At 46.5% G+C, this 22,864-nt stretch overlaps 1 protein-coding gene across 1 annotated transcript in view; it reads right to left on the reverse strand.

Annotated features, from left to right (window-relative positions):
- camk1ga (calcium/calmodulin-dependent protein kinase IGa) overlaps positions 1 to 22,864 on the reverse strand; it is a 68,717-nt gene that overhangs the window by 23,493 nt on the left and 22,360 nt on the right. The gene's annotated exons all lie outside the window — the stretch shown is intronic.

Raw genomic sequence — 22,864 nt, forward strand, 5'->3', positions numbered from 1 at the left:
GAGAGAGACACACAAACACAGAGAGACAGACAGACAGAGAGAGAGAGAGAGAGAGAGAGAGAGAGAGAGAGAGAGAGAGAGAGAGAGAGAGAGAGAGAGAGAGAGAGAGAGAGAGAGAGAGAGAGAGAGAGGGGATTATAATGAGAAGAACACTGATTAGTGAGGTTGGGACAGAGCTTTATCTACTAGGTTTTGAAAAGTACATTTCAGTCATTTCTCAAGTACACAAAGATGCAAAGTCACGTAACCTTCGACACATTCCTGAGACTGTTTATTGACATAACGTGACTTCAGGGCCCTGTTCCTCGTACCTGGCTAACTGAGTTAGCCGGATCATTTTCAGGATAGCTTGACTTAAGCCAGACCTTTCCGTTCCCCGACGTCGGATTGTCTAAATCACTATGGCAACAGATCAAAAAGTTTGAACCTGCTCCAGCGCAGGGTTTAGTTCAGTTAGCTCGATAACCTGCATGGCCACAGCCTCGCAAAGAAATGCAGCTCGCTTCCTGAAATAATTCTCACAGTCTAGATCCCATTATACCATTCTGAATTATGTTTTTGTGTTTCGTTTTTCTAGAGGGGGCTTTTGAATTGTAAAATAATATACCTAAAATTCTGATAATAAATCATATTCAGCCTATAGATTTACTTTGTCCTAAATAATGCACGTCATAGTTATATGGATACGGCGCTCGCGCGTCGCGATACACACTATGTGGTTATTTTAATACCGGAGCATTGCGAATGTGAATCCCGCGGGGATATTTTTAATGAATGAAACCTATCAGGCGTTTGCCTCTGATTAGTTTCATATTATTCGCTGTTGATGTATTTGCTTAACGGAGCGCGCGGATTGTGTTTCATTCAAGCATAAATTGAAGCGTCTTTATGTGTGGACTGTGAATTATGAATTACGAGGAATCTGAATCTGTGGATTGTTGAATTGTATCACTGTCACTCACACGTTATTGTGATATTGTAACTGGGATTAAAATGTCTGATGAGATGCGCTGTTTGACGGATTTGAGAAATTTAATGAGCCTTTGACATTTTGATGAATGAATTTGAGAAAATGCATTTATCTGTTCAAGCACTGTTATCTGATGATGCACATGAGGTGTCACTGGTATAAACCAAAGGTTAATCAATTCAATGCATGTATGGATGATGTCCGAAACAGATTAAAACCTGATTAATAGTGAAACTGTATAGCCCTCCAAGCCTCTCTGACACGTTATGTCGGGGGTCGCGCCTTGAAAACTTTGGGAACCATGTATTTATATAGTACTGTACATGATACCTGAGCCGAGCGCATACAATACAGATATCCTCATAAGTATCTATTAATCCGTATCAATTAGATACTCTTTGGGCTTGTTTGTATCTACTTATTCTGAAAGAGTTGAACTAATTATTTTGGCTAGCAAGATCTCATTCGATTATTCATTCCATTAAGCCTACTGCCAGCAGGCACATTTAAAGAAATATAATCTGATTGATTGGGGTAATGAGGGACTTAAAATTAGCCTATAGATTATGCATTTAACTTGTCGGCGAGACTATTGAGCCGTACTGTATTGTACCCATTCTGCAATCTGTTAATAAAGTTTTTAATCAATCAATCAATCAATGCCGTTAGAAAATCAGGATTTCTGCGATCGACACCTGCTGTCTTTTTAGGTGAGGCGGCAGCACGCAATTATCCTGAGTATCAAGTCTGGTTCGAATTACCGAGAGTGAATCAGCGTTCGAGGAACAGGGAAAGCCTGGATTCAAACATTGGGTTAATTTAATCTTGATAATGGGTCTTTTGATCGACTTAGTTGAACCAGGTACGGGGAATAGGGCTGTGTTTACTTCACATGTGTTTGCATGCGTCTCTATGTCTCTGTGTTTATGTTTATGTTTATTTAGGATCCCCATTAGCTTTTGCACCAGTTGACGAAAAGCTACTCTTCCTGGGGTCCGACACTTAAAACAACAAGACGATATTCAAGACATTACATCATTAATTAACAACATCATTAACAATCTCATCCTCAGTTAAGGATAAAATAAAATAAAATAAATAGTGCTTCCTGAGCAGCACTCACTGCCATCAACACAAATACAATTAACAAACAGTCAATTGGTTTTCCCTACTATGCCATAAGGGTTCAGTGCATGCTTTGTTAGTAGATGGTATTTAAATGTTTTCTTGGAAGTAGTTTCGGATTCTATTTCAGCGAAGTATTCTATGTGTGAATACGTGTGTGAGTGAGGCACGTGCCCGCTGTTCCCTGGCGCCCAGTTCCTGACCTAGTACCTACAGACTGAGACTGTGTATAGCCGCCTTACAGCACAGTACAGCGCGGTCAGGTATGGCGGGATTAGTGGTCTTGGCCCCTTACATAAAGACCTCACTTAAACAGTCCAGGCATGAGAACCGACACTGACACTAATGAGGATCCTACTAAACCACAAGCTAAATCCAGCACAGTCCCAGCGCCTCGGTAGACACGATCATAGAGAAACAACAAAGATCACTCCATTTTTTAGATCAGACAAGTACAGTCAAATCAAAAGAAGGCTGGCATCCAACCAGAGTGCAGTAGTGCAATAGTAATATGTACAGGTGATTAAACTGGTTATAAAAATATATAAATTAGTACTACTGAGATTGAGTGCTATCAGATGTATGTCATACTGGCCAGCAGTGAAACTAGTAAGAGTAGGTAAGGGATATGTACAGATATAGTACAGATATGTAAAAAGGGATTAAATGCAGGTCATGTCAAGAATATTTCTCACTGAACCAGACCTTAACCCCCCCCTGGATAGACCTACTTGGATAAACCACGCTACCATAAGCTTGGTGGTGGTATTGCCACAATGCATCAAAACAACGGCAATAATTATCCCGGCCCTCTCCTCATTTGAACACCTTGTTTTTAAACTGTGGTCCTATAAACCCCTGGTTACTGCAGTCATTTACCCCCCCCCCCCCCCCCAAACCGAACCCTGCCATTCCCTCTGAACTGTCAGAGTTCCTCACACAACTCTGTGCCATCTTTCCATCCATTCTATTACTCTGTGACTTCAATATAGTACATATAGACCTGACTGACTCCAAACCTGCTACTGAACTTCTGAGTGTTTTCAACATCACCCAACATGTAGATGTTCCCACCCACAACAAAGGACACGCTCTGGATCTGATCTGCACCTCCGGCCTGTCCATCAACAATCTCACCATCATCCTGGACATTCTCATCCAGAGCCTGCAGAATAATGAAAGACCCCCACCACCCCAATAACAGCCTGTTCCAGCTGCTGAGGTCAGGCAGACGCCTGTGAACCTCAGCTACTAGGACAGAGAGGCTTCGGCTCAGCTTCTTCCCCCAGGCCATCAGAGCCCTGAACAATGAACACTGAGGGTCACAGAACACTGAACTCTCCACACACAAGCACACATGAGCACACACACGACACGCACGCTGTGCACGCTTGCACACTTTAACATGAGCAGGCACACACTCATGCTGCACACGCCCACACTTAGGGCCACAAAGGAAAGCATAGCAACAGTAACAGTGTATTGCACTACCAAAAGACCTAACATGTCCTACATGCTCTGTAAATAACTATGTACAGATACCGAGATGTCCCACTATATTACCTGTCTATTGCACAATGTTGTTTTTATTGGATTCTATTATATGTTGTACTACTGTATTGCACATCGTTGTGGGCAAGACCACCCGCATTTCATTGTATACTTGTATGCCGTGACAAATAAAACTCTTGACTCTTGACTTGACTCATCCCCACCCCCCTCCGGAAACAGAAGCGCTCCATAACCTTCCGGAACCTTAACCCCCCCCCTCTGTTTCCTCCCTATTGGCCGACACTCACCCTGACCCCGCCCTCATGCAGAATTTCTGCCCCACTGAACTGGTCAACACCCACAACCACACTCTCTCGCCTCCTGTCTCAACCAACTCGCTCCCTTAAAAAACGAATCTGTCTCAGCTCGTTTTTGAAATTCCATAACGACCAAACTTTCAAACATATGTCATCATCATCATCATCATCATCATCATCATCATCATCATCTTTTTTATTTATTCGTACTGTACATGGAATTACCACAGTCCAACAGTACATATTAATATGATCCACCAAATTCCATGGCCAAAAGGAACAGGAAGAAGACAAAATCTTATATGTACCTGCCCCTACACACACATACAGCACACTGACTTATTGCAATGTGCCCAAACCAAACAGAATGTACATACCCATTTTTCATTTTGGGGGAGGACATGTCTAATCTCTTTTGTGGTGTTTGTGTTGTTTTGTATTCATTATATTTTTGTTATCATTATTGCCGTTAATATTATTGAAGTTTTGTCCTGTGATATCTTGTGTTTTGTTGTATTATTGTATTATTGTATGGTGTTTTGTTTGTTTTGAAAAAAAGGTAAATAAAAAAGATTTGATAAAAAATAATTAAAAAAATAATCTGTCTCCTTCACCCACTCTGCCCCCTGGTGGTACACTGACCATCTCCATCAGCACAAATCCAATATGGCCGTTAGCTTGAATGCCTTGCAAACAAAACCGGTCTCACTTTCCATAAAGATGCCTACAAATTGTTGGAGTTGGAGTTGAGTGGGTATAATAATAATAATAATAATAATAATAATAATAATAATAATAATAATAATAATAATAATAATAATAATAATAATAATAATAATAATAATAATAATAATAATAATAATAATAATAATAATAATAATAATAATAATAATGCAGGACCTGTCTCAGAGGCTTTAATTGGCATGCAACGACACTCAATGTTAGCGGCACACAGCGGTTAGTTAGCACACACACACCGGAACACACACGCATGCATTGTCTTTGTAGGATCGCCGATGCGATACTCCTCTGCGCTTAACCCGGGAGCAGACGAGGGCTGTGGTGTGAGCCACGCCGGAGGACCATCCAAGTGCTCCTGCCCGTCTTCGTCACGGACGCAACAGCGTTAGAGATCTGTTGTTGTACATGTTTTTCCATTGGGTTTCTCTTATCAGGGGAAGGGAACCCTTGCGAGCACGGGGAGAACATACAAACTCCACACAGAAAGGCCCGGGAGATACCCCACCTGGGTACCTGGCATCATGGAAACCTGGTCCCCAAGCGGGAATCGAACCCTGGACCTTCTTGCTGTGAGGCGACAGTGTTAACCACTACACCTATAAGGGCTGGAGAGGGGTTGCTAGTGCTGGGCCACACCTCAGGCCCTACCAAGAGAGGTCTGGAGAAACCCACAGTATAATAACTTAGACTGCAAGATGGCGCGGCCGAGGTCAGTCGCCGTCTGGTTTGCTCCGTGGAGATTGTGCGCATTTTTTGTTATTTTGTTTATTTGTAAGACCTGATGGACGTCATACGACCGCCAGTCACTTATGGACTTAAAGAAGAGGTTACCGCATTTCACTGTATGCCCTGGTATGTAAATATAAATAAATGTGATAAATAAACCTCTTGAATCTTGAATCTTACTAAACTCCAACCCACACGTCAGACCAGGAAGTAAATCAAGGACAAGAGTGGTCGCTGTTTGACTGCATTACAGATTCTACTTTGAACCCTTTCACTACCACACTACAGAAGGTTAACCCTTTACTATCACACTACAGACGGTTAACCAACCATCTGTAGTGTGATAGTAAAGGGTTAACCTTCTGTAGGGTGGTAGTGAAAGGGTTAAAACCCTTTGACAGTGCGGTAGTGAAAGGGTTTAAGAGCAACGCCTGGAGGCTGATGGCTAGAAGGCATCCGCGTTACAGCCGGTTGCATTGCATTGTGGGACTTCCTCACATGACCCACCTGAGGTCACGGCAGCTTTATGAAACTACGGGCACGGCCCTGCGAACTGACGACCGTCGAAGTCGGAATTGAAACCCGCCCTCTCTTCTTGATCCTCCAATCAAGACTGTCGCTTTCCTCGGACGGACGAAGCGAAAACAACCGGTGTGCTCGGTGGATCAAGAAGAGATGGTGCACTTGTCAATAATGTAGTGATGAAGAAGCAATAATGCACTTCCTGTGTGTCTGAGACCCCCTCACTGTACATGTGTGGCGCTACCACTGAACCACTGACGCCACGCAGTCCTTAACTAACAACATCTCCGGGCCTCAGTCAAGCCCAGTGCCTTAAACGTAACGCCAAGCCTGCAACGACCCAGACGTCAGCAACAAGCCACCCAGGCGGGGCGTGACGCAGGTAGCTACAGGTAGCTATTGCCTTTCTTGGCACAAGTATCATGGATATCCTAGATCCTCCCCTGGATCCCTTATAGATCCACCCTGCTCTGAGAGGCAGGTGACAGTAAAGCCTGGGGAGGCAGAACATGTCCCGACGTTCCCTCGATGGGGGTGGCGGGCGGCTCTGATCCAAAATGCCTCTGGTCACAGTTTGAGAAGCACAGATTACTGTATTCACCCCCCACACAGCTACTGTATGATCATTCACCACACACTAGAGACGCCATACTATAATATTATGATATATTGCGATGTATTAACTTCTTTCAAATGCAAATTGTGTCCCCAGTGGAAACATTGTCAACATCGGACGGCCATACAAATATATACGTAATCTGTTTTTATCTTTAAGATAAAGTTGTCCATCTGTTGTCCACCTCACTCCAATCATTTGTATTGTCGCAAAATTGGATTGTCAAGCAAACAATATACATTTCTGGCAGCTAAGGGTCAGTGGTATTGTTCATCTAGCAGTGTTTAACTTGAGTTTTACCCTCTGAGTGCATAGACATAATTAGCATGATAGGTAGTAGTATAAGTATAGTACCATAGTAGTATAGACATATTAGCATGATAGGTAGTAGTATAAGTATAGTAGCATAGTAGTATAGACATATTAGCATGATAGGTAGTAGTATAAGTAGTATAGACATATGAGCATGATAGGTAGTAGTATAAGTATAGTAGCATAGTAGTATAGACACATTAGCATGATACTGTAGGTAGTAGTATAAGTATAGTAGTATAGACATATTAGCATGATAGGTAGTAGTAGTAGTAATAAGTATAGTAGCATAATAGTATAGTATAGCATGGTAGTACTATACATATAGTAGGCTAGCATACAGTAGTAGTAAGGTACGTAATAGTAAAAGACAGTAAGAAGGTTAGTTGTTTTTGTTTTAATTTCAGATATTGTTTGAAGAGGTGTGTTTTAGTCGACGGCGGGAAATATTGCAATATCACTGTGTGGACGGATACAGAAATCCGATACGATAATGAGCAGGAATGTAAATGAAGCGTGAGAAAGTACCGCAAAGACCCTCAACCCTGCCTAACACACACACACACACGCACGCACACACACACGCACACACACACACACACACACACACACACACACACACACACACACACACACACACACACACACACACACACACACACACACACACACACACACACACACACACACACACACACACACACACACACACACACACACACACACACACACACACACACACACACACACACACACACACACACACACACACACACACACACACACACACGCACACACACACACACACACACACACACACACACAGGTTCCTAGACCTTTCTTAATCCTATACCTGATTGGGGTTAAGATGTTCTCTCACTGTTATGCCCTTACGTCATTGGCTTAGTAGCGTCTAGCACACACACGCACGCACGCACACACACACACACACACACACACACACACACACACACACACACACACACACACACACACACACACACACACACACACACACACACACACACACACACACACACACACACACACACACACACACACACACACACACACACACACACACACACACACACACACACACACACACACACACACACACACACACACACACACACACACACACACACACACACACACACACACACACACACACACACACACACACACACACACACACACACACACACACACACACACACACACACACACACACACACACACACACACACACACACACACACACACACACACACACACACACACACACACCACCTAGGACAGCGGCTCTCAACAGGGGTGCCTAGGCACACTAGGGTGCCTCAGAGAGCTGCCAGGGGTGCTATGATTAAAGCAAATGATCACTAAAGTGTTATCTGTTGCAGCTGCACTGTTTTCCATGAAAATACCACATTGGGATAAGTTTGACCATTTCTCAAAAACTGAAAATCATAATTTTTTTTAATATGTTTTGGTAGCTTTTTCATTTGTTTATTGGACAAGTCCGGCAGAGAGGAAGGATGGGAGAGAGATATGGGGGAAGACATTCGGCAAAGGTCGCCGGGTCCGGGAGTCGAACCCTGGACGGCCGTGCACCACAGTGGTTCCCAAAGTCGGGGTCGCGACCCAAAGGTGGGCCGCGAGCAGCCACGGGTGGGCCGCGAGATGATTAAAAAAAAAATAAAAAAAAATAAAAAAAAAATGTTTTTTTTAATTTTAATTTTTAATTTAAAATTTTTTTATAATTTTTTTTTTGTCAGGCCACTGAACTTAGAAGCAGGCCAGGACAGTGTTTCTAGTTGTATTCTAAAATTCTATTCTATTGTATTCTAAAATGTGACTATATGGTTTTATATTAACTTAATAAATAAACAAAAACGAAAAATCTACTTATTTCAACGAACATTTCAAACTAAATAACAGATTATGCACATAAAATGCTGAAAACAACCGAAGCAACAATAGTATTTTAATGAGGCTATTATTATTATCATTATTATTTTGCAACAAGTTAGCCCTCTCATAAATAGCACATATAAATGAATAACTAACTTGAACTAACTTAATAGGATTGAAGTGATATTTGGCGTAAAAAATCGGTCGCCTGGCAAAAAAAAAAAAAAAAAAAAGCCTGACGATGTGCATTGGGCCGCGGCTCTCTGACGCCTTATTTTCTGGGCCCTGGCCTGAAAAGTTTGGGAACCCCTGGTGCACCACCCTGGCACCCTGAAAATCATTATTTAATAAAACAGAGAAAAGGATCACCAAGTTACTCTGGATAAAGAACCCCTTTACAGACAACATTGAGACAAAGCTTCCTGACACATCTCAATCCAAACTCTTGGAAGAACTCATTGAAATCTCATCTGATACCACATGGAGAGCTGGTTTCAGTGAAGTGCCCCTGGAAACATGTTGGTCTGAGTGTGGAGCTGAGTACCAAGTATCTCATGATGCAGCAGTTAAGGTGTTGATACCATTCAGCACCACATATCTGTGTGAAGCTGGCTTTTCATCCATCACAGCTCTGAAAACAAAATATAGGGCGAAGTTGAGCCGTGAGGATGACATGTTTACATTTAGTCATTTAGCTGATGCTTTTATCCAAAGCGACTTATAAGTTCTGTACGACTGTACGTCATCAGGAAGGGTAGCCTACAATTCTATCAGCTGAGTGACAATGTTCATCAAAGTGTTCTGTGTTACAGTGTAGGTTAGTTTATTAGGACAAGTGCATGACAGTAAGGTTAGTTAGGGTTAGATTTTTTTTTTCTTTATTTTTTTCATTATTTCATGGTTGAAAGATTGGACGGGATTCGGCTGTCCTAACTGGGGTGGGTAGTTCATTCCACCATTGTGGGGCAAGGACTGAGAATAGGCGGCTTCTCTTTGATGACCCTCCCGGAGCTCGGATAGGAGTAGGTCTGAGGCGGACAGAAGATGCAGAGCGTACGGGTCTTGAGGGTGTGTAGTTAGAGACCATTGACCGGAGGTAGGCGGGAGCGGTTCCCTTTGCTAGGTATGCTAGGTCGAGGGCCTTGAAGCGGATACGTGCAGCAATGGGGAGCCAGTGCAGGTCCCTAAGAAGTGGGGTGACATGGGCCGACTTCGGTAGGTTTGAGATCAGGCGGGCCGCTGCGTTCTGAATGAGTTGAAGAGGCTTGGTGGCAGTGGCCGGGAGGCCAGCTAGCAGTGCGTTGCAGTAGTCGAGGCGGGAGATGACGAGGAGTTGGGTGGCTTCTTTTGTCAGTAAGGGGCGGATCCTTCTGACGTTGCTCAGGAGGAATCTGCAGGTTCTGGTTGTCACTGCGATGTGAGCAGAGAAGTTTAACTGGTCGTCGAGGACAACACCAAGGTTCTTGGCGGTCGGGGACGCGGTCACAGCTGCATTCTCGACTGTGATGGAGAGCTCGGTCAAAAAACATGTGTGTTGCCTTGTCAAAGATCTCCCCACGTATTGACGTGTTATTAGCCAGCAGCAGCAGGAGACCTCGCATTGAGCTAAAAATGTCCACTGAGTGAACAAATGCTTATCTTCTGTATTTATTTAAATTTTTTGAGAAATGGTAACTTGGTAATCCTTTTCTGTATTTAAAATAAATACATGATTTTCTGTTTTTGAGAAATGGTTTTTTTTTATCCACTTTTTCTCCCATTTTCTATTTTTCTCCCATCCCAATTTTCATATCGTCCAATTCAACCCTCCCCTGTCTGCGAATGTTGTTTCTTGCCTCCCACAAGCCGGCTGCAATGTGGACTAAGTCATACATAGCACGAGTCCCCTCCGATACTCGAGGTAACAGCCGTCGCATCTTTTCACCTGCACGGCTCGTTCTTTCAGCGTCGAGGGTCTGGGCTTTGGAGGGGCCCCGCCCCCGTCGCTTCTTGATTCTACTGCGCAGGCGCACCAACCGACCTGTAGGAGTCGCTGTCCACAACGCCCGATCCCCACCCTTCAGTTTCCCTCCCCGTAATACGGCCAATGTGTATTACTGTGGACGACCAGCTAAACTGAAAGCAATGTGGAGAACGGGGCTCGAACAGGAGGCATCCTGTTCGAGCTCAGTCTCCCGCATTCGTTGCGAGCGCCGTGCCCACTGCGCCACGTAGCCGCCCGAGAAATGGTCACACTTATCCAAATATGCAATTTTAACACTTTGGATGCCACGCTCGAGATTTCTCGGGTTTACTCCCCGATCGTTGAATGCCCATCACGAGATTTCTCTGTTTATTTTTTTTTATTTTTTTTATTAGCGATCTGAAATCATATTGCATCAAGCGAGCCTACCGTTGAATATCCAGTCACCCCAGGCTCTCAGATGTGAAAAAATCATGTGTTCTACTGTATACACGGTTGATCAATACAATTATCGATTTTTTCGAATGGTGATCAGGAATTGGAATATACCATTTGGATACCATCTGATGTTAGGTAAGGAATCTATGTTATCAGTCTTAGGATAATCAGACTCGTTTTCACGGATATAAGCGTTTCCACTATATGTGATATTGCTGTTTCACTGTAAAAGCCATCAGGAAATAAGAGCAGCGATTATCAGCGCGCGGCACAAGCGTGCGTGCGCACACATATACTATCGATCATCTAGCGTTTATTTGAAAACGATTCATAAATAGGCCGACAAATGACAACGTTCTGGAATAGTCCAGTAAAAGGCGATTATCATTATTCCAGTAAAAGGCGATTATCATAGAATGGGTAGTTTTTTCCGCGAAAACGAGTGATTTTCAAAATGCTATCAAACGGAAATTAAGCGATAAAAAAACAATCTGCCTTGACTATGTTGACTGGAAAATGAGTCTTTGATAAGCGACGGGCAGATTAGACACATAGCCATAATTTAAAACATAGATTAGGCGATATTAAGTTAACATTGGAGTGGTTTTGGGCATCAAGGGGGTAAAAAGGAAAACACGGCGTGGCATCCAAAGTGTTCAGCTGTAGCAGATAGCACTTTAGTGATAATTTTCTGTAATTTTATTAAAAAAAAATATGCTATTTGATTTACTACTACAAGCAGTGTAATGTCAACAAACAGTACTAAGCCATTTAGACCTGCAACGCCATTTAGACCTTATTTTGAAAACAAGCACTTTTGTCATCATTGTAGCAAAAAAGACAGGACCGGAAAAGTCTTTATCGTAGGGGTGCCCTGGAATATTTTATTGGACACAGGCCTTGGCAGCAGAAAGGTTGAGAACCCCTGACCTATAGGAGACAGTAGTGTATAGTGACTGAGGCAACTTGAGTAACGTCTCTACAAACAGAGACACATTCTGTTACAGACAGGGTTGAGATTATAATCACCCTGAACTTCTGAAGCAGTAATATCCACTACATATTACATGTTTAGATTAGATTAGATTAGATTAGATTAGATTAGATTAGATTAGATTAGATTAGATTAGATTAGATTAGATTAGATTAGATTAGATTAGATTAGATTCAAATTAGGGATGCTCGATATTGGCTTTTTTACCGATACCGATATACCGATATTGTCCAACTCTTAATTTCCGATACCGATATCAACCGATATCAACCGATACCGATATATTGGGTTCCCCCCCCCCCCCAGGTAATTAACATTACATATCTCTTGTTGTGGAATTAACACAACATTATGCATACTTTTGACAATAAATACAATCAGAATTTGTTCTTACTTGCTTGCCTGGGTAAATAAAGGTTATAGAAATGTAAAAAATAAATAAAAAAATAAACTTTTTTTTAAACCGATACCGATATTTTCCAATATCACATTTTAATGCCGATATCGGCCGATAATATCGGTAGGCCGATAATATGGGACATCCCTAATTCAAATGTATTGTCATCATGCAGCAAGTACAGTACAACGAAAATAAGTTTGGCATCCAACCAGAGTGCAAATGTAACAGTAAAGTACAATTGTAATATTGTGTTTAATAAAAAAAAATTATGTTTAGATTATTTTGCCTTTTGAATCCATAGAACAAACAATTTGTTCCAATTTACAAACTGCACTTTCGATAGTGTTATACATCATATATATACTGTATATATTAGGGCCGTCAATCAATTAAATTATTTAAATCATGATTAATCGCATGATTGTCCATAGTTAACGTTAGGTTATGACTATAACCAAGTTCTGTTAGTTAGGGGCGATGCTTGGCATCGCCTTCTGCACTATCTCGCGTACGTGCACGCGTACTGAATAAACCACAAATGTACCTCTAATACCAGTATTAGTCTGACCACACCCCTCATCAGCTTACCTTCATAAGCAGGTGTGTGGTCACCTGCTCTCCTCCTTCCCAAGCTTTCACCACAAGGTGAGGTCAAGGGCTGCAGCGGCCGTCCGATGCCAAGCATCGCCCCTAACTAACAGAACTTGGTTATAGTCATAACCTAACGTTCTGTATCGTTAGTGGCTTAGCTTGGCATCGCCTTCTGCACAAGGGAGGCCAAGCGGAGCCACTTGGCTGACGAATACACCCCGCTGACAGCCCCCCAAAACCATCAGAACAGGGAGGGCCGAGCCCCCCCGACCCCCCCTAATGGAGGGTATCCCCCCTATTAGAGGCTTCACGGGAAGGCGACGGACCCGACCGTGCGAAGAGGCACTCAAGCAACTTAACGCACAGGGTGAGCAGACCGTGGCTTGACCCCACGACTACACACACGCACAACCCGCATGCCACCCGGGAACGAACGGAGGAACAACCTCGTTACTGCCCCCAGAATCACGGGGTCAAGGGCAAACCCAACCCCGTGGCAAGGCCGTAGCAGCGGAGCGCGAAGGAAGACCCAGACCCACCAAAAGGACTGGACCCCCGGAATGGGGGCCCGGAGAAGTCCATGATGCCAGCATCAAGACCCCACCAGGGGGGCACCTAGTGACCCCGCCCCTCACATCGCCAGCGTATTCGGACAAAGGCCCCTCAGCCGAGCGGGCCCTGTCCCCCTCAACAGCACACCGCCTGGAACACAAGCCCTGCAACAGGCAGACAGCATGGTCATAACACACAAGAGTTAACCAACGGAACAGGCAGTGCACCGGGGAAGACCAGGCAACAGGTCGTCAACCCAAGCCTGGAACAACTGCGGACGAGGCAGGCGCCAGAAAGGACAGCCGAAACAGCCGCCCCGGCGGAAGGGGCGTATGCTGGCGTTGTCGCATAACCAAGCTTTCAACAGCACGTCAGGAGCGGGATCCGTAGACCACACGGCCCCTGACAGCTGCCCACAGAAAAGCCCATACGATCGGCAGACGTCATGAACGTGCAGGGGCACCCTCAACCGGAGAACCGGGAGTTGACACTGCAGCAACACACCAGAGAACCAACCACCCAGGCATTACCCCATGCAATGGTTGGTCCCATAACCCCTCAGGAAAAAACCCCGAAACGCACCTGCGGCACCACCGCAGCCCGCGTTCCGGTTCCCAACAGGGCCATCCCGGGCCTACAGGTCAACGGGCATCACCCCGGACCGGGCCCGGCGATACGGGGAGCACAGGATCCCAAAGGAGGTTAACCCCACCCAACAGGCTCCTCAGCGCCAAAACGCAAGAGAAGAGCGTAATATGGAAGACCAGCCCCCAGCACCCCGCACTCGGTATCAACAAGGGGTCCCATAACGCTCAACCCTGTGACACCCGGATCGACCTAGCATTTTTCCCCCCGAAAAAACCCTAAGTCCCTCAGGGTACCAGAACAGCAGATCTGCATCCCCAGCGGACAACGGGTGCACTGATCTGGACCAGCGCGACCAGAACCAGTCCCGTGCCCTAATCACGCCGACCTGCCAACCCCAGGAGAAGGGGCAGATATGCGCGTCTGATCCCAACATAAAAAGAAGGCGCCACCCAGACGTGTCGGTATGAACCGCGTCCGGCGGCCCACCCCTAGGGCGTGAGACCCTTCCCATATGCCCAGACCCATTCCGTCATCATCCCCTGACATGAACGGGAACCCATCGACAACACACAGGATGTCGGAAGAGGAAAAACCCCCATCCCAATTGCTCCATAAAAACGCTGTTTCACCAAAGCAAACGAGGCGCGCCAGTCAGCAACGGCCAAAGCACATCCTGAGCCAGCACTATGTGTGCGTTTGGACATACCCACATCAACAATAGGCCGCTTAGACCACCATATTGAATCCCCAAGACGCCCAGGGAAACGACAAGAGGGGCGAGATGCAATCAACTCCATGAATGAATGAATGAAAAACATACCCAACAGACTGCAGTACAGGAATACATACAAAAAGATAAGGGGAGGCAGACCTGAGAAGACGTTAGTCTTGTTCCATCAGGGACCCTCATTTCATATCCATCAAGACACATTCAACTCTCTATAAAATAAAGAAAAGGCATCACATGTATGACCTAACTGCACAGCTGGGAGTAAAAAACCCTGTTTTTCACATGATTTTAATCCAGTCACTCTTCTTAATCAGAGTGTAAGACCAGATTCCCCCAGAAACACCTTCCCACATGAGACCACGGTCAAGAAAAAGATATGTAAACTGTGAGACACGTGACCAACAGACTCAAGTTTGACACAAAAACGAGCGCAGCAGGTTAAGTCCTGCGCTCTAACCTCGACATCTTTACGACACCAGCTCATGGAAGGCGTCGCCATAGCAACAACGCTATAACGGGCGGGGAAAACCCACCGGATCCTGTCATAACAGGAGTCGGTAGAATACCCCTCCCCCCCCCCCCCCTCCCCCGCCAAGCACTGGCTTGGCCCTGACTGGCTCAGCAGGAAGGTCAACAAAACCTCTAAACCAATCAAGTGGGTAAAGGAGGGGTTTATCCGACACCCCCTCCCGAAAAACACACCTTCTATCCCTACACACAGAAAACAACCGTAGCCATTTTGAAAACCTCCGGTAGAACAAAACACATATAGCATAAGCTAATACAATGTTAGCTACCCACAAAGTGTAAAAGGGATTACAACAAAACACAAGTCGCCTGTGCGTGAATCCCATACCCGCAGCCTAAGCTATAGGAAGACGTTGAACGAGAGTAATGGCTAGGCCATGAAAAGTGTGTACGAGCATTACTGCAACTAACAACACAGCGTTGTGAACACATACTTAGTTAAAGCAATGGAATATCACCAGTTCTAATTGCATGTGGAGCATCAAGCTAATAGAACCTATTACCGAGTGTAAGTTGCAGACCTTGCTTAAAAACTCGTAACACAACACAACTCATTCCCCCAACGTAACAGGGTAGATTCATAAAACACAACCCCACCACATGATTTGTATTGAAGAAACACACAGTTCGTTCGGCCAAACACAGTCCCCCTTATATCAGGGAACTTTTTATTAATAAATAATATGTGATCAAGGCACAAAATCATAGGGGGGCCGGGGAGGGTGTAGAGGAGGGGACACAGAGGGGGAAAAGTCACTCAACGGCGCCTGCCACCTCGCGCCGCTCGAGTCTTGCCACCCCGGGGAGCCCCGGAGGGACGGTAGGTTACAGTCTGCTGGACACGACGTTCCCTACCGTCTCCTCCGGTCTGGGATGGGCCGGCGGTGGCTGAAGCGTCGTTTCGTCCCCTGGCCCTCTTGGCAGGGCCAGCAGCGGCGGCGGGGGCAGTGGTAGCGGCGACGGAGACAGCTCGACGTCGCGGAAGCCTTCTGCCCCCACCGGCAAGGACGGGAGGCGGAAAATGGGGTTGGAGGATGGATCTCTCCTCTGCCATCTCTCTGCATGTTGAGGTCATCAATAGCAGGGCCTTCCCGAACAGGCCAGCGTCGGAGAGGGCGGCCGTCAGAAGAGGGGCTCTCTTCTTCTCTGGCACACGGGCCTGCTCCAGCCAAAGGTGACGCTGGCCCAGGGTGGCCAGGGCGCGCACTTTACCCATGGCTATGGCTAGCACCTGGGAGAGGTGCAGCACAGCTCCCGCAGCCTGGGTGATCTGATCGCACCTCACCTCGTTCAGATCCGCGCCGCCCGTCATTATCCCCGATACAAATCTAGCCAGGTGGGCGATGTTAGAGGCCGCAGCCAGCGACTGTGTACCGGCGATAAATGACTGGTCACCCCAATAAGCCAATCGCCTAGCCGACCTCCCCTGGAGGACCGGCTTGCATAGGGGCTCCCACACCATATCCGGACAGAGGAGCGCGGCCATCGGATTGTCAAGCCGAGGTACGCCCTCCCCCATACCTTTGACCAACCCCGACACCCGCGTAACTGGTACGTAGGCGGGAGTCAGTCCCATGATGTTGGAGACCGCCTGGCCCCGACGAACATAGGCCCCCATCGATGGGAAAAATGGGTAGACAACGTCCACCCCTCTCACCGGGGGACGCTGCCAGGGATGGCCTATGAGGTCATCAGGGACAGGAGCAGGCAATGGCTGCGGCAGCGGCACACCGTTTGCAGCGGCGGCTACCGCCATGAGCTCGGGAAACAAGGCCCGCAGTTCCCCCTGCGGACCCTCCTCCACCGACCCCGCATCCCTCGCATACAGCAGGCTGCGACTGGTCAAGGAGCCACAATCCGATGCGGCTGACAGTAGGGCATCCTGTCGATGAGGCCAAGGTGGTTCCCCGACATCCTCGAACAAGGCGCCCCGTGGAGCCATTTCTCCCCACCCCGGGGTCTCCGGAGGAGGGATACTCTCCTCCACGGGACCATCATACAAGAACCCGTCCGCCTCCTCCATGAAGTCTTCAGTTTCCATCAGAAATCCAGAGTCGGACGCGGCCTCGCTGGTCTCCAGCAATTCCCCAAACCCAGGCCGTTCGCGTCTGCACGCCACCATGTGACGACGTGAGCGAGCAGACGCAAAAAGTTTTCGTCGCAAATCCCCTGGCTCTAAGACAATCCCCCGTTCATCAACGGGCGATTCCCCAGAAACAGAGGAACCAGAGTCGAGATCAGGCCATCGCTGGAGCGACGGCTCCGAACCCTCGGCTCGTCGGTGAGGAAAACTATCCACCGGCAGTCTCCCGGGCTGGGTCGGCAACCACGAGAGTGGCAACAGCCCAGCACCGGAACGCACGACGGAGGCGGGAATGGAGAATCGGTGGTGAAGAGTAGGTCTAGCGGGTCTACTCTCCGCGGAATACATTATGACCCAAACCTTTTTCTTATATAAACAAGTGAGAGAAGAAAAAGGTTAGGCACAATGTAAACCTAGTCACAACTCTTTTCAACTTATCAACGACACGTCAAGTGGGGTACTACCGAGGCACTTCCTTGTGGTGAAAGCGAGAAGGAGGAGAGCAGGTGACCACACACCTGCTTATGAAGGTAAGCTGATGAGGGGTGTGGTCAGACTAATACTGGTATTAGAGGTACATTTGTGGTTTATTCAGTACGCGTGCACGTACGCGAGATAGTGCAGAAGGCGATGCCAAGCTAAGCCACTAACGATACAGAACTGTGATTACATTTACATTGCACTACTTTTATTGTCTTTTATATATTCTTATGTCTGCAATTTATGCATGTTTTTTTATTCTGTCAATTTGTGTGCTGATTTTATGCCTATGTTCATTTCATACACATTGCTGTGGTGCACTCTGGACTGCGGTCCATGTGTGAAAAGTACTATATAGATAGTTATTAATATGTATTATTGTTATAGAAATGTATGCATTGAAATGTCTGTAAAGTCTTGACGACATTGAAAATGAGGGTGACCTCAATTGTCTTTTCGAGATAAATAAAGGTTGATATTAATTGGATATGAATCACACATTTTGTATCTATTAATTTGTTTCTTTATGCAAATGTATGTTTATTAAATAAAATGCATAACCAAAATTACAATTATTGTCAGAAAGAACAAAGGTATTGTATTTAGCATCAAATACATATGCTGCAGATAATCATAACATGGCAAAGATAATCATAACATGGCAAAGTCCAATAGGCAACAACAGATGACCATGTTGACCTGCTGTGCCACGGTGCCACTGTGCAGGGAGGTAGAGCAGTTGTCTGGTAATCTGGAGGTTTCCGGTTCGACTCCCGCTCTTCCCGGGCAGCATGTCGAAGTGTCCTTGAGCAAGACACTTAACCCCCTAACTGCTCCCGATGAGCAGGTCGGCACCTGGCACTCCGTCATCGGAATGTGTGAGTGAATGGGTAAAAAGAAAACGCGAGGAACAAATTGTGAAGCGCTTTTGGATAAAAGCGCTATATAAATGCACCATTTACCATCTAATGTAATATTAGTCAGTAATCTCAGTACTCACACAATGTAGTGTGCAACTTTACTCTTATAAAATGTTCACTAAAATATCCCCTGTTTTTTGTAAGCATTAAAGGGGCTATGTACTGCTATTCCTAGCACTATTTGGGCAACTTTACACAATTCCTGTGAGTCTATGTAACACATCTGTAAGGTTTATTCCAAAAATAATCATTGTTTTATATTTCTAATCAAGTACTCAAAACCAGCATTTTTCTGCCTCAAGATTTTAGGCTGTTATGGCCTGGCTCCGCCCATAAGCACTTTGAGTGACAGTCAGCCCACACAGTGACTGGTAGACAAAGAGAGATAGAGAGAGAGAGAGAGAGAGAGAGAGAGAGAGGGGGGGTGGGAGAGAGAGAGAGAGGGGGGGGTGGGAGAGAGAGAGAGAGAGAGAGAGCTTCTTCCAGAGCGAAACCCGACACCTCTGCACACTCCGGAGGGAGGGAGAGAGAAAGAGAGACAGAGACAGAGAGAGAGAGAGGGAGGGGGGGGGGGGGGGACCGCGGCAGCTTGTGGGCCTCCCTTCCTCCCCTCTCCCGTGTGCCGCGCAGCAGGTCCCCGAGACCCCCCCCCCCCCCAAAGTGCTCCCTCTCTCTCCATCTCTCTCTCCCTCTCTCCCTCCAGAGCGCACACAGAGGCGGCCGGCCCCACTCCGCCTCGCTGCATGAGGAAGTGGCTTCCACTCGCTGTCTAGTCTAGGTAGAATGGGGGTGGGCATTAGCTCCAACCACAGAGCCAATCGCATCACTGTGCACTACCCAGCGGCCGTATGACGTATATCAGCCGTTGAAATCAAAATGGCCTGATTTACTGGAGGAGGAAAGGGGCTGAGCTGAATCAGAGCAATCCGCCAATATGGTATTTAGACACTAAAACACATTGATACGAACTCCTATTACTATAATACAATGCTAGAGACTGAAAAATGACATTTATAGTACATGTCACCTTTAAACCAAACGATGGACCTCAATGCATCACAACAACAGTCACATTGCACAACAGGTACATTGGTAACTAAATGTTCCATTACTCAAAGATTGTTCCCTGAATCCCTTGCACTTCTAAAGCGAATCAAACACCTGCACAGACGACAACGTATGACATATATCGTGCCAGTTAGGGTACCTTGTGTATACTGTTTACTTTTACTCTTACTTATAATATATGTATTCAGATTCAAGTTCTGTATTGGCTAAATGCCTATATTCATTGTAACGTATAATATAACCGATAGGGCATATTGGGCTTTTGTTTACACTGTTTATTTTTCTCATTTCATATTCAGAGTTAATTATATAGTTTACTTTACACTGTGTATTTTGCTCATATTTAGATATATTTTTATATTCTAATGTCTATTATTACCCTGCCCATACCTGTACCTCCCCTGCCCCATGCTGATATGAAGCCCGGATTTCCCAAAGGGGATGAATAAAGGAAAATCGTATCTTATCTTATCTTATCTTATCTTATCTTATAAATCCACCCTGGGAAAGACTCCTCGCTATACCTCTCAAACCTCTTGCAATTACGATGATCCAATGATTTCATTTAGCAACCTGTTAAGCTTTTCTTTATCATAAATTGATCAATAGAGACCGTATTAGATCCCCAATTATCATATGCAGGGGTATCATTGGAAAGCCACACTCATTGGCTACAACCCTGTGCAAAGACTTTGGAGATCGCCAAATGATTGACGGAGCTAGATCCCCGGGAGTCGGGGGTGGTAATGTGTACTTTTGCGTACTTTGGGGCATGCCTCACATATCGGCATGTAACTCGAGAACTGCATGACCCCAACCGGGTCATGACATCTCGATATTCCCCTCTCTGAGCTAGCACTTCGGGAGTGAAGTCATCGAAAATGGCCACTTTAAAATCACCAAAGTGTAATTGTCGTCCCCTCCTGGAGCGGGCCGGCGACCTCATAATCAGCTCCTTCGTGCGTAGACTGTGAAGCCTCGCAATGATGGGTCTAGGCGCCCGGTTCCATCTCGGTCCTCACCGGGCCAGTTCTATAGGCCGTCTCACACGACGGAGGGGTAGCCAGAACGCCAAGGCCCACAATCTGCTGCAAAACGCCGGGCATTATCAACGACCACTCTGGTCACCCAGCCGCAGGCCTCTTTGTCCCCCTCCCGTCGGGCAGACGCTACCGCTCTCTATCACATGCTCTACCTCTCGGTTTACTAAGAGTTTCTTCCCCAGTGCTGTGCGCTGCCTAACTCCAAAGGCTAGATTTGTATATTATCCTACTTTATTTTTGTGCGTTATTAGTCAGATTGTGGAAGTGCTGTTTCTGTGTGTCGCATCACGCACTTTGATTATATGCACTTTTTGTGAGGATTCGCCTGTCCCTGGACCTTTTTCCTGTGTTTTCCCTGTCTACTCTCCTCAACAGCCCCCACCCTTGCGATGATTTACTCTCCTCTACTCTTCACCAGCCCCCACCCTTGGACATCCTTGATCCTCTACCTTCACGCACCTGTTGGGAGTTTGCAATCACCTCGGGAGAGTACATAGGTTGCAGACTCCCCTCCAGTCTTGGTCGGGTCGCTCTGTGTTCTGGACTCTGTGTTCGTTCTGTATCTGTATCTGTATCTGTGTTCTGGACTCTGTGTTCGTTCTGTATCTGTATCTGTGTACACTCTGTGTTCATGGAGTTCTGTATGTTACCATCCTGTACGTTACCATCACCTGCCGCGTCTCCGGCGTGAGACGACGTGCCAGCCATCACCACCTGTCGCCGTTTGCCTGGAGTGGGACACCGTCTTCGCTCTCTAATTCTCTACGGGAGGTTTTCCAGTGTTCCCACTCCAGACGTCAAGCCGGCTCGTCATCGCTCCCGATTCCACGGGAGGAAGGCGTCTCTTCGTGATCCTCGTTCCTGGGGGTGAGGCTCGTCGCCGCTCCCTAGTATTCCACGGGAGGACGGCGTGTGCCCATCCCGTTCCCCTTGGACCCAGGCTCGTCGTCGCTCCCTAGTATTCCACGGGAGGACGGCGTGTTCCCATCCCGGTCCCCTGGGAGCCCCTTTGTTCTGCGCTGCCCATCTGCAGCATCAGAAGAGGAGGAGGAGGATCCCCGTGCCAGGCCTCCGCCGTCGGGCCCCTGTTCCCGTGCCAGGCCTCCGCCGTCGGGCCCCTGTCCCCGTGCCAGGCATCCGCCGTCGGAACCCTGTCCTCATCCCTGTAAGCAGCTCTGGCCCTCGCCCTGTCCAAGGCCTTAACCCTGTTCTCTGTCCCTGTCTCCTGCCCGCCTCTCCGGGCCTCTGTCCCTGTCCCCCTCTCCAGTGCCCCTGTTCCTGGCCCTGACACTTAGCCCTGGTCCTTAGCCCTGGCCCTTAGCCTTAGTCCCTTAGCCTGTTCGCCTCTTAAAGGCACAGTGCCGCATTTTCCATATTTCCTTTACTCTAGTGTTTTTGTGTTCTCCCTTAAAGGGACTGTGCCGCTTTTTGTTATGTAAGAAATAAATGCCCTGTTTTGGCTTACTCTCATACCTGTCTTGTGTTGTGCGATTGGGGTCGGTTACAAACCATAACACTTTTACTGTAAATTGTGCCTCTCTATGCATTATGCACACGTCCTCACCCGATGCCGCCTAGCCACGCCCCCCTCATTTATACATTTTATACACAGTTTAATCACCTGTACATTGTATATTACTATTGCACTTTACTGTTACATTTGCACTCTGGTTGGACGCCAAACTTATTTCCGTTGTACTGTACTTGTGCTGTATCTTTATTTATTGATTTGTTTATTCGTCAGGGACAATG

This window comes from Notolepis coatsorum (genome assembly GCF_963971535.1).
Source record: "Notolepis coatsorum genome assembly, chromosome: 6".
NCBI classification, from domain to species: Eukaryota; Metazoa; Chordata; class Actinopteri; order Aulopiformes; family Paralepididae; genus Notolepis; species Notolepis coatsorum.